This window comes from Lepidochelys olivacea (assembly GCF_965140295.1).
Source record: "Lepidochelys olivacea isolate rLepOli2 genome assembly, chromosome: 3".
NCBI classification, from domain to species: Eukaryota; Metazoa; Chordata; order Testudines; family Cheloniidae; genus Lepidochelys; species Lepidochelys olivacea.
Window position 1 is genome coordinate 44,875,878 of NC_140413.1, and position 11,962 is coordinate 44,887,839.

At 39.8% G+C, this 11,962-nt stretch overlaps 1 long non-coding RNA gene across 1 annotated transcript; it reads left to right on the forward strand.

The window, feature by feature from the left end:
• Nucleotides 1-284: 284 nt before the first annotated feature.
• Nucleotides 285-7,643, forward strand: LOC311517802. Its single transcript, XR_014710796.1, has 6 exons — nt 285-1,000; nt 2,129-2,422; nt 3,317-3,395; nt 3,782-3,866; nt 4,288-4,478; nt 7,519-7,643. It is a non-coding gene; the product is annotated as an uncharacterized lncRNA (long non-coding RNA).
• Nucleotides 7,644-11,962: the final 4,319 nt, after the last annotated feature.

Here is an 11,962-nt window from a genome sequence, read left to right on the forward strand (position 1 = left end):
TTACTATAGTACTGTATATTCATATTAAAACAGTATGACTAGGGAAATATTTAGTTTATAGATTATTCTCACAGCAAAAATGATTTACCAAGTATTATTTTATCAACTGGTTAATAATTGGTTAATAACTTTGTAAAAGCATTCTGATTGGTTAATAATTAAACCACAGTGGTTTAATATCATGTGCTGCAAAGAGCCGCAGGAGATGCATTAAAGAGCCACTTGCACCTCGCGAGCCTCAGTCTGAGCATCACTGTAAAGGACTTTTCCCTCAAATCAGATGGGCAATGATATGAGTGTTGGGTTGTCGCCTTCCTCTACAGTGTGTCGGTGTGGGTCACTTGCCAGGATAATCTGGATATATCTCACTTAATCATTTTTTCTGGCACCACTGCACCTAAAACCCTCCTATTCTCTGCCTGTGGCACATAGTCTAGTCTCCTGTAAACTATAATACACTGGTCTAAATCTGATTTTTAGGTGCAGTGTGCAGGTGCTGGTGGCCTGTGATATACAGGAGGTCAGACTAGATGACCTGGTGGTCCCTTCTGGCCTTAAACTCTATGACTTTATTGGTAATTCAACAGTGAAACTACGTAATTTTTCATTTAATTTGTGTGACTAGATTTTTTTCAGCCACTCTGGAAGCAAAGAATAGCATGAAAAATAAGAAAATAAAGTAGCAAGCAGAAGATGAGGAAGATCTGCCCTTCTGCAAGGAAATGTCTGAGTACCCAGCATAAATATATTTAAGAAGATAGTTCTAGATCAGAGATGGGCAAACTACAGCCAGTGAGCCATTTTAAGCTAGGGCACCGGGTGGGGGGGGCCACACCATGCACTCAGCCCTGCTCCGGCACTCCAGCTGGGGCGCCAGGTCAGGGGCCGCACCACGCGGCTCCCAGAAGCCACAGCCATGGCCCCGCTCCAAGGGTTGGGGCCTGGTCCACACCTAGGAGCCAGAGAAGGGATATGCCACTGCTTCCAGGAGCCACTTGAGGTAAGTGCCGCTTGGAGCATGCACCCCTGAGCCTCTCCTAATGCCCCAACCCCATGCCCCATCCCTGATCCCCCTCCTGCTCTCCAAACCCCTCAATCCCAGCACAGAGCACCCTCTTGCACCCCACACCCCTCATCCCCAGCACCACCCCAGAGCCTGCGACCCCAACCAGAGCCCTCACCCTCTCCTGCACCCAAACGAGGGTGACCAGATGTCCCGATTTTATAGGGACAGTCCCAATATTTGGGGCTTTGTCTTATGTAGGCGCCTATTACCCCACACCCCCGTCCCAGTTTTTCACACTTGCTGTCTGGTCACCCTAATCCCAACCCCAATTTTGTGAGCATTCGTGGCCCTCAGGCCAAAAAGTTTGCCCACCCCTGTTCCAGATGTAGAAATTTTACCAGGAATGTGGCTCATAAATCTTATCATTTCCATACCCAGTGAGGTCTTGTTTTCAAGACCTCCCCAAAGAAGAGATACTTATATTTATCTGGAATCCCTTAACAGAATAAATCACTATTTCTCTTTTCTACTAACCCCACTGATGTGGAAACTTGATTCTTCCAATTTTTTTTAAACTGCCAAATTAATCAGTTGACCTCTTGTCTTAACAAAATCATTGCTGTGATGGAAGCACTTGAATTTTCTTCAAAAATCCATTCAGTATCTTCAAATATGTTTTCTGTTTCTGTGACCGAACTAAATGGCAACAAATTGCTTTTGTGGTGTATCAACTGTCTAATCTGACAGATTGGTGAGAAAGGTCCTGCATTTCTTTACACTGACTGCTATTACTTATAGAAAGGTATTGCTCTTTTTGCAGATTAAAAAACGCACACCAGTGTGCAGTGAAATGTGGTTTATTTTGAGAGTGTATTCATTACACAGGAGGATCTGACCAGATCTGTGCAAATAATGGATTTTTCAATTCATTGGCAATTCCAAAATATTTGGAAAAAAATAGTTTTGAACCCAGTGAAACATTTCTTTTGACCTGAAACAAAATGTTTAATTTTAATTTTGACCTTTTTGTACTTTTAAAAAAAATTGAAGAAAATTTCTAAATAAAAAGTCATTTTGAACCACAAAACCTGAACATTGACTTTTTCTGATTTGTTTCCCCAGCATGGATAATTTAGCAAAACAGACAAATACATGAATGCTTCAGAGCCACCAAATCTGCATTTTGTATCAAAAAAGTTTCAGATGAAAAAAATTACCCAGCTTTAATAATGACTGAGTTTAAAGGATAAGCAGAGGGCTGGCATAAGGCCCATACAACACCTAACTCCAACAGAAGGCTTATTCTGCAAGCTTAAGTAGGATTTAATTACATATGGTCAAGTCTCCTACATTAAAGAGGCGCAAGTCCCAATGGGAAGGCTCCAAAATCAGCAAAGTTCAAACAGGAAATATCAGGCAAGTACTTAAGAGTGAGTGATAAACCATTGGAACTGATTACTAAAGGATGTAGTAAATGTTCCATCCCCTGGAGTCTTTGGACACTGATTGAGCAAAGCACTTACAGTTCCATGTTCTGAAGTTCCATTGTTTTAGGTTGGTAGGGTAAATTCACAACAATAACAAGAAAGATAGGTATGTGGGGTGTCCAGATGAGCATGTAAAAATGTGTTAGCTAACTTGACTAAATTGGTAATATAGTAACTTGAGTTAAAACAGTAGTGAAGACCTATTTTATGCCTACATTATGCATTTAAGGCACTGCCTCAAGTAAGGAATTGTGTGTGGGCCATATCACCCCAGATGTATTTCCCTGATTACACCATCCTCTAGAGAGTCCAATAAACCTTAATCAGTGCTGTCATGGGGTAATAGGGTGACCAGATGTCCCGATATAAAGGGCTTTGTCTTGTATTTGCAACTATACTCCTCGCTCCCCCCAAAAAGTGTCCTGATTTTTCACACTTGCTATCTGGTCATCCTATGGGCTAAGGAAGGGAGGCTTAGGTTCTTTGAAAGATATGAAACCTGAAAAAATGGGGAAAATATTTCCCAACCTTCCAAGAGTGCTGTGAGGATAAATACATTAAATACTGAGAGAAGAAGTATGTACACACACACACGCACACATATGGGGACTACATCAGTATTTTAGATACAAGTGTGTGCTTAGGAATGTATCACTGATTTTTTTTGAATCCATTCAACTTTTTCCTCCTCTCCCCCACCCCCCTTTTTGTACAGAAAGTATTGAGTAGTGAAGTTTCACTGTATTGTAGTTGTACATGTCCTAGGAAAATCTTACACTTTCTTCTAAAAATGAAAAAGTTTTTGTTAACCATTCTTTAACAGGTGAATGGATTTTGCTGAAAGTATCTAAGTGAAATCAACAGTATGCTGAAACCACAAATGGAAAATATGAGTCAGAAAGGTAGACTTTTTTTTTAATTATGAGCATCTGAAAACCGGGAGTTTTAATTAAAAAAACCCCAGATAACCTGAACTATGCCATCTGCTGCCAAGTGAACACTACAGTATTATTGTTAATGCCGCTCTTTTTGTAGAGAGAGTATGAAGCACTTCACAATTCTTCTGTTTATCTTTATGCAAGTCACCCACTTGGCATTTGTCAGCATTTTTAGCATATCTTTAAAAGCACAGTAGTATTTATCAGCTTCTGTAAACCTTCCTAACAGGAACATTTTTCTGAATTAATGACTTTTTATACTTCATTCTGTTCAAACTGCAGTATCTGTATATTATCTGCAAGAGGTTTTAGTTACACTTGGATTAATTTATATTATTTAATCTTAACAGATAAAAGAATTCTTGTACAAATATATAAGAGGTCAAGAACCTGATCTCCTGAGAAGCTCAGTGGCTGCAAGAAATGCTCACCAAGGTTAGATTTTTTTGAAGCGCTGAGTAACTTTTGTAAGGTACTGAAGTCCATCATATCTCCTAATTAAGTCAATAAGAGATGGGGAAGAGTCTCAACACCACATGCAAGTGGGCTCCAATCTCCCAGAATCAGGCTCTCAATTATGGGCAAAAAAAAGGAACAAGGAAATTATGTCCTTTTTAAGACCTCGAGTAGCTGTATCAATCCCTTGTCATTAGGCAAGTTATTTTTATCCTATGACATTTTAGGGACTCAATTAATAAAGAATTAAAGGAGAATTAATTAAATGTAATTAACGCCAATCAGTGTCGGTTTATGGAAAACAGATCCTGTCAAACTAACTTGATATCTTTTTTGATGAGATTACAAGTTTGGCTGATAAAGGTAATAGTGTTGATGTAATATAATTTGACTTCTGTAGGGCATTTGACATGGTACCACACAACATTAGTGGTGAAATCTGGAGTCAGAGTTATTTTGGATCCCAGAGAACTGTATGAAGCGTTCTTTCAGAATTGGGCACTGTTCTGGAGAAGCAGAGTGGAGAAGGTCTCAGAGAGAATCCCATTAGTGGTACTGTGACTCATATCTGGATCCATTCATCTGGAGCAGGTAACGTATAGCTTATTATATATGTAGCTTTACTGTCAAAGATCTCAACCCAGCAGTTTAGCAATAACATTGGAATAATTTTAAATCTAAGGAGGTTTCCAGGGCAGTGAAGGAGTGGGTTAGATCTGAAGGAGATCCCTTTGGACTCCCCAGGGAAGTGATGGGGCAGACTGGAACAGGGTAGGAAAAGAACTCAAGCAAATAGTATTAGACAAGAAATGCAAGAAAAAGAATTTTAAAAGTTATTAAATTATAGTACGAAGTCTACCCTAACAATAACATAAGGGGAATAGAGGGAGGTACTTTGGATACCTATGCAAAAGAATGTTGGCAGAACACAGCCCAGGTCTGTTGAAAGCCATTGAAATTTTCAAGAATAAGATCCATCGGTGATCATGGAGAGAACAGTAATTGGAGCTAAAGAATGAATGCAAAAAAGCACAAAGATATGCTCACCGCCTGCCTGAGAGAATTCAGCTGAGAAATGTGTCACTTTGGGAGATAAGAGATTTAAGCAAAGACAGTGAGGAGTTAAAGGGAGCATTTTTGCAGATGTTAAAGTGCTGAAAGGATTAAATGGGTTGGTATATTTAATGTACTGGCTATAACCTTAAGTAAGAAAAAGAGAATGCTTGGTTTCCTAATAATACCTGGTGATAGCAGCGCAACTCGGTGCAGTCTCTCCAGGTGGAACCCTGGCAGTCAAACAAATTATGCAAGGGGCACTCAGGTGGTGACAAATACCACCACTATGCTTTTTGTCCTCAGGACTCTTTACAGCCACTCTGAAGGAAAATGGACCCTTTTCCCAAAAGAATGGTCTGTAAACAATCAATTGTAAATGACTGTTGTAGGCAGGGAGACGATCTCATTTGAATAATTTGACTATGGACAATTTTGTCAAAAAATCTGTGGAAGAAACGCAGCCTTCACTCTTAGGTTGGATACAACAAGTCAGAGACAGCTTTATTCAAGCAATGGCAAGGGAAGAAATACAACGGAAGCTTAGGCTCAAATAAATTTGTTCGTCTCTAAGGTGCCACAAGTACTCCTTTTCTTTTTGCAGATACAGACTAAAAGGGCTGCTACTCTGAAACCTGTCAAAATGGACAGAGTACCTCTGCCTCAGTAGTTCTTCAAAATACAAGCAATATCACACAAGCATTTATACTCTTTTGTGGCATGCATTAACTGAAAACATCTGCATTTTGTTTATGGTATTTCCTGTCTATTCCAGTATTTTTTCACTTTCACTTCTCAAAACATTGTTATCTCAAGGCTAGGTCACACTGACTCTGTTCTGCTGTTTTCCCACTCACTTCCGACATGAGCCCTGCTTCTACAGGTCTCTCGATATTAGGGTAAGACTTAGCTCAACAGTTTCTCTGTTTCTGACAAATTAAAATGGCTACACTTGAACCCTCTCTTTCTTTTCCTAACTCCACAAATCACTAAAAGGAAATAAAGGGTTTCTATTTGAAATTGGCTGCCTCAAAGTACATGTAGGGAATGTGCTCTGGGTACAGCTGTGTAAAAAATAATCATAGCAACACAAGGGGTTTTGAGCAAAATACTGAGAAGAAATGCAAATACATTTGTGTATTTATGCAAGGTTTTTAGCACTTAAACATTCCAGAATTGTAAACCCATATTTTGTATGTTTAAAATTATTTGGCTGTTTAAAAGATTCCATCATGGGCGGCAGGTATAATAGGCCAGAAGAGGCTAAGCTTCCACAAACCCAGGTCATGGTCCCACCCATGCTCTGCCCCAAGGCTCTGCCCTCCATAGGCACTGACTTCTCCTCTACCTGGTGGGTGCTCAAACCCCCTACCTGCCCCTGGCCCTGCCTCTTCCTGCCCCTGCACTGCCCTCACCCCACCTCCTCCCCTGAGTGTGCCACATCCCCACTCCTCCCGGAAAGTCCTAAGTGCTGCCAAACAACTGTTAGGTGGTGGGAGCGGGAAGCACTGGGATGGAAGGGGTGGAGCAGACACGCAGCGTGCTCGGGGGGGGGGGGGGAGAGGGAGGAAGAGGGGGCAGCTTGGCTGCCAGTGGGTGCAGAGCACTCACTAATTTTTCTCCATGGGTGCTCCAACCCCAGAGCACCCATGGAGTCAGCACCGATGCATGCCCTTGCTCTTTCTCTCCCCCAAATCTGGTGGGGTCTCAGCTTGAGCCAGTGGCCCAGGGTGTCTGGGGCTGCCCAGTAGGTAGGGGCAGCTCAGACCAGACAGGGCAGGTGGGCTGGTGCTCGGGGCTCCAGCAGGCAAGGGTGGGGTAGAAGGGATACGATAGGGTAGGGGCAGGGCCTCAGGTGGAAGTGGCCAGCCAAAGGGCCAGCCTCCCCGAAGGGGGAGTTCACTTGTCACCCATGAATTCCATTAAAAATCCATTTGAATCTTTCGTTCAAGGTTGCAAAAATTGACAGACATTTTTGAGCAGCTGACAATGTTTCCTGAGAGTCTTTGCTAACTTTTTTTTTTCCCCTCTTATGCCAAACACAAGTAGCTGATTTTATCTGCCTTTGTTACCTCTCTGTTTTTACAAAGTTCAACATCCTTTTAAATAAGGACTAGAGGGCAGGATTGTGACTGTGGCAGGAACGGCTAGAACCAAAAAAGTACTCTGGATCCTTTTGTAGTGATAAAACAGCAGCTGAAATAGCTGGAGGAGAGAATGAAAAATTAAAGAGACAGTGAACCTATGGAGTATCAGCCAGGGGAACAGGTGGTCTCAAGAGCAGCAATGTTAGGAATACCGAGCCTCAAGGTAGTTCTCAGTAATTAGACAATCATTTTGACAGAGGTACTTGGAAACTCTTTAAGCACAAAACAGAGTTACAGTTCATGTGAAAATTAATATGGCTAACATGATTCTATGGCAAATAAAGATTGCACTATGAAAGGAAGGTTAATTCCCTTGCCACATGTAGTGTATATCATAAAGAGGGTAAAATGAACGTAAGGACGTGCTATTTAATTAAAATATCATGGTGGCACCAAAGAAAAAGCACAATAGGTTCTGTTTCCTTTTTCAGCTGGCTGTGTGCTTTGGAAGCAGAAACCAACCCAGCACCAAGAAAGATCAGTGAATATAAGAAATGGAGTTTATCCATCAACAAAAGTTGGATTTAATTGTAATGCAAAGTAAATGTTATTGGGGAAGAAAAACTTTATATAGTAGTGTTTTGTAACTAGACAAAATAATTGTATTAAAACTAAGCAATTATATAAAAGATTGAAATGCCCTAGATTAGAAAGAAATCTAATGCCTTAGGGTTCATGGTATGAAAGAAATATTGTTTAATAAGTTAATTGAATTTCACCAATCTGCAGTCACTGGGGTTTGGTCTAAAATGGTTAAACTATTGAAGGGACTTTATATACCAAAAACTAAACTTTTTAAATATGTAAACCTGTGAAAGTGGGGCAGCAACAAAACATGGGAACTGAGCTGTTTGGGATTGGGATGTCGTTCTGAAACCAAGCTGACAGAGACACTGTGGAAACATGACCAAGCATTTCAACAGAACCCAGCAGCAGAAGTACTGCACCCATTGCATGAGAACGTGTTTCAGCCAGAATTAGCATCTGATTTGAAAATCAACGAAGCAAAGAATTTAATGATAAAGAGTTGTTAACTATTTTACAGTATGATGTACATTTTTTTAACTTTATCATAAAAGGCAAAAACAATGATGTACACAATATGGGAAATATATTCTACATAAAGTAAAAGAGGCACAGAACAAAGAGGGTTGCCCTCTTTTATCACCACAGAAAGGTTAAAAATGTGGTATAAGGGAGGTAATATTAATTGGTACAAGGCAAGAAAATTAACAAGAGTCCAATACCATAAGGTTAAACGTGGAAAGCATTACAACTCATATGATGTGGAGGAAGGTTTCCCCCCCCTCCTCAAATACTGTTGCAAAACAATGCAAAGTCTGGCAAGCCCCGGACTCGTACCACTGTTTGCACCTGAGGGATACTTACATGTGCAGGTTCAATGTCTTACAAACAAAAATTGCTGGCATGTGGGTTCACTCCGGGGAAACAGTCTCCAAAGTGCACAGTGTGGTTGACACCCTGGGATACTGTCAAAACAAAACAAAAAACCTGCCTGTGCTGGTGATGACAAGTATTGTGTGGTGGCTGAAGAGGACCACTTTTGGTATGGACCTAGGTTGTGTTATATTAATTGGCCTATGTTCTGTTTCCATTTATCACCACAGGAAATTAAGGTGTGAAAGATTTTTCTATTTTCCACCAGTTTTTCATAATGTAATTAAAGTAAAAGCAAAGTTAAAATTACAGAAGGATGCTTTAAAGGAAAGCAAGTTTATAATGTGGGATTACACCCTGGTTTGCTGTACCAGGGGAGGTTAGCTTGCACCCATTTCATTCTTTAATCCTAATATTGATGGTGGTTCAAATAATTACAACTACATGTGTTGCTGGGTAATAAATTTGAAAAAAGGTAGCACAGAAAGATAGGAATATGATATAACTAATTAACACTTGGAGGGAGGCCTCATTTCCTGGAGGATACAAGTACAGAAGTAAACAGATCATTAGGCTGAAAACAGAATGTTTGTTCTAAATAAGATAAGTAAATAGGTCAGTAGGCTATGAAGACAAAGTCTGACTCAAATAAGATAAAAGGGAGAACGCCCAGGGGCCCTTTTACTATTAACAAGATCACAATGGGCAAGAATGGAATGTAGATATGAGGAGAAGAATAGGTGGAGGGTAGAAAATGTATAGACAGAACATGCTGCACAGGGATTGGTTCCTGTGAAGTAACCAGTCCAGTGCAAAAATGTGTAATGTAATGTGTATGTGTATATAAAGGAAGAGGTTTTTTGTGTAACTTTGGATGTGTGGTATACCCTCTATCCACCTCCAATGCCCAAGTCTGATCAACTCAACATAGCTTTACTGTATACCAAATAAAGGAACCTCAGTGATGAAAGCTGGAGTTTAAATGAGTTTTTTGGATCCCAGAGAACTGAATGAAGTGTTCTCCCAGAACTGGACAAGGTGTTCTGGAAGAAAACAACTGATAAAATTTGAAGAACACATAAGAATTGGGGATGTGGTAAATAACGAAGAGGACTGATCACTGATACAGAGTGATCTGGATCACTTAGTAATCTGGGCACACGTAAACAATGTTATTTAATACACACAAATGTAAATGTACACACCTAAGATAAAATGTTATAAATGTACACACAATGTGATACTAAACTGGGAGGAGTGGTAGATACGCTGGAGGGGAGGGATAGGATACAGAAGGACCTAGACCAATTGGAAGATTGGGCCAAAAGGAATCTGATGAGGTTCAATAAGGACACTTATTTGCCTCATTTGCCTTACAAGTGACCTGTAATATAAAGGTCAGTCCAGGACGTTCAAGAGATAATCACCTGACTTGGATTATAAAATGTAGAGATGTAATGAGAGGGTTTTCAAAAAGAAATATATTTTTTTTTGTACAATTGCAGTACTTGTTAAAGGTACCAAATGGCCGGGCAAGTTCAAGCAAACTTGGGATTCTCAGGGATCAGATCTAAGTTGAAAATTTCTATTATCATACTCTGACTTTATTTAGATCCCTTTATTTTGAAGTAGAGGAACGATAAAGTCAGAACTGGCTTCAAACCAAAGTGGTGTAAAATTCAAATTTAAAGCTTCACGTGTCTGCAGTATGTTTTTGTGTAATATTACGCACTCCAAATTTTGCTTTAAGTGACATTGCAATAATGTTGCTATTTTTCCACTGAAAGCAAGCAAAAAAAAAAAGATGAAAAACATGAACTCATAGGTATTGTTGATGCAAAACCACTGTATTCAAAAACTGGCCCATTTTCACTCAAAATATCCTCATTTCTTATACTGTTCTGGGGATAGCACCTAGACTCCAGCAAAAGAACTGGGGTCTCAGATCAATACCTGTGTGTACTCAGCAGGCAACATAATAATAAATCTTAGGGGTAAGGCCCCTGTTTCAATCTAAGGCTCCATCTCTAATTGCGAAGTGACAGGTAGTTGGATGGTGATGCAGTTCCCATTTCAATCCCATTCCTAAAGTAGAACACAGTTCATTCTCAAGGTACAAGTTTGACGCTGCCACTTTAATCTGATCTAATCTAAATCCACACCCTTGGATTCTAGAGGGAAGGGATCCACAAACGGAGGGTCCCAACAGTCTTTGCATCTCATCAGGACAGGAGCCTTTTTGCTTCTTTCTGTGCAAGCAGACCTCCTTCTCCACACAGCAAATTCTCATACATATGGAAGATGCACAACACATCACACTTGGCAACCCTGGAGATGGTCCTCAAGCTGCAGGTTTCACAGACTCTCTGGACCAGCCTGCCAACTTGATATTTATGGAGATGGAAGTCCTCTGTTTAGATACAGAACAGGTTCACCTTTGGCCACAACAACGCAAGCTTCCTAAGGTTCCCAGTTAGTAGTGTAATGCAGAACTAGATTTGAACCAACGACCTAAAGATGAAAAACTCTATTACCCTTTACTAATTTTTTGAGCCCTTCAGTTGCCAGAAGAAATTGCATTATATTTACTATTCCTCACTGTAAATTACCGCATATAAAACATATTCTATTTGTTCATTTCTGTCAGTTGTTGAACTTCACATAACTGGCATTCTATATAGGTCTTTATAAATATATGCTGTATTTGTAAAAAAACTAATAAAAATCAGGAACAGAAATAATCTAAGAGACATATTACCGTTCTAAGATGCTATAATGAATACAGTGCCTTAACAAATACAAGACCAAATTGTCCTCTCAATTACACTGATGAAACACTTCCCCTCATGTTGCAATGATGGAATAAGAGCGGTATTTGCCCCCCCAAACTCAAAACTGAACACAGAAATGGACACATCCATATGGAAACAATTTAAAATAGCTTTCCTGCTGTCCAAAAGAAACCAGTCTATCCCACACGTACACAGTATTCTCCCAAGGAGTAGATGAAAGAGCATTACTTCTAATGGTCACATTCTCATTTGCAGAATGGAAGATAGGTATTTTATTTCTGCCCTGGGAAGCATTCTACTGCTCATTTTTACACTTTAGAAATAAATATAACCAAAACTGGATTCAAATGCAGGAATGGAGAGCAGGAAACAATTGCAGATCAGCTCAAAAAGTAAGGTATAGTACATAAAATGTACTGCAATGCAAGTGGGTTTTTTCCCCTGATATTTTCCATAAGCTATAGGGCAAGATCTTCTCAACTAAATAAACATGCACAGTTTCACAATGCCTGCCTCATTGATCAAAAAGATGCTACTATAAAAGTTGTTCAAATTATCAAACCTCACAAGGAAAAATAAATAAAATACCAATTAAAAGTAAGGCATAGCTAGTATCAACTGTAGCTACAAAAAGGAAGAACAAAATCACAGTGTGTGTGTATAACACAAATAGAGTACCTCATCA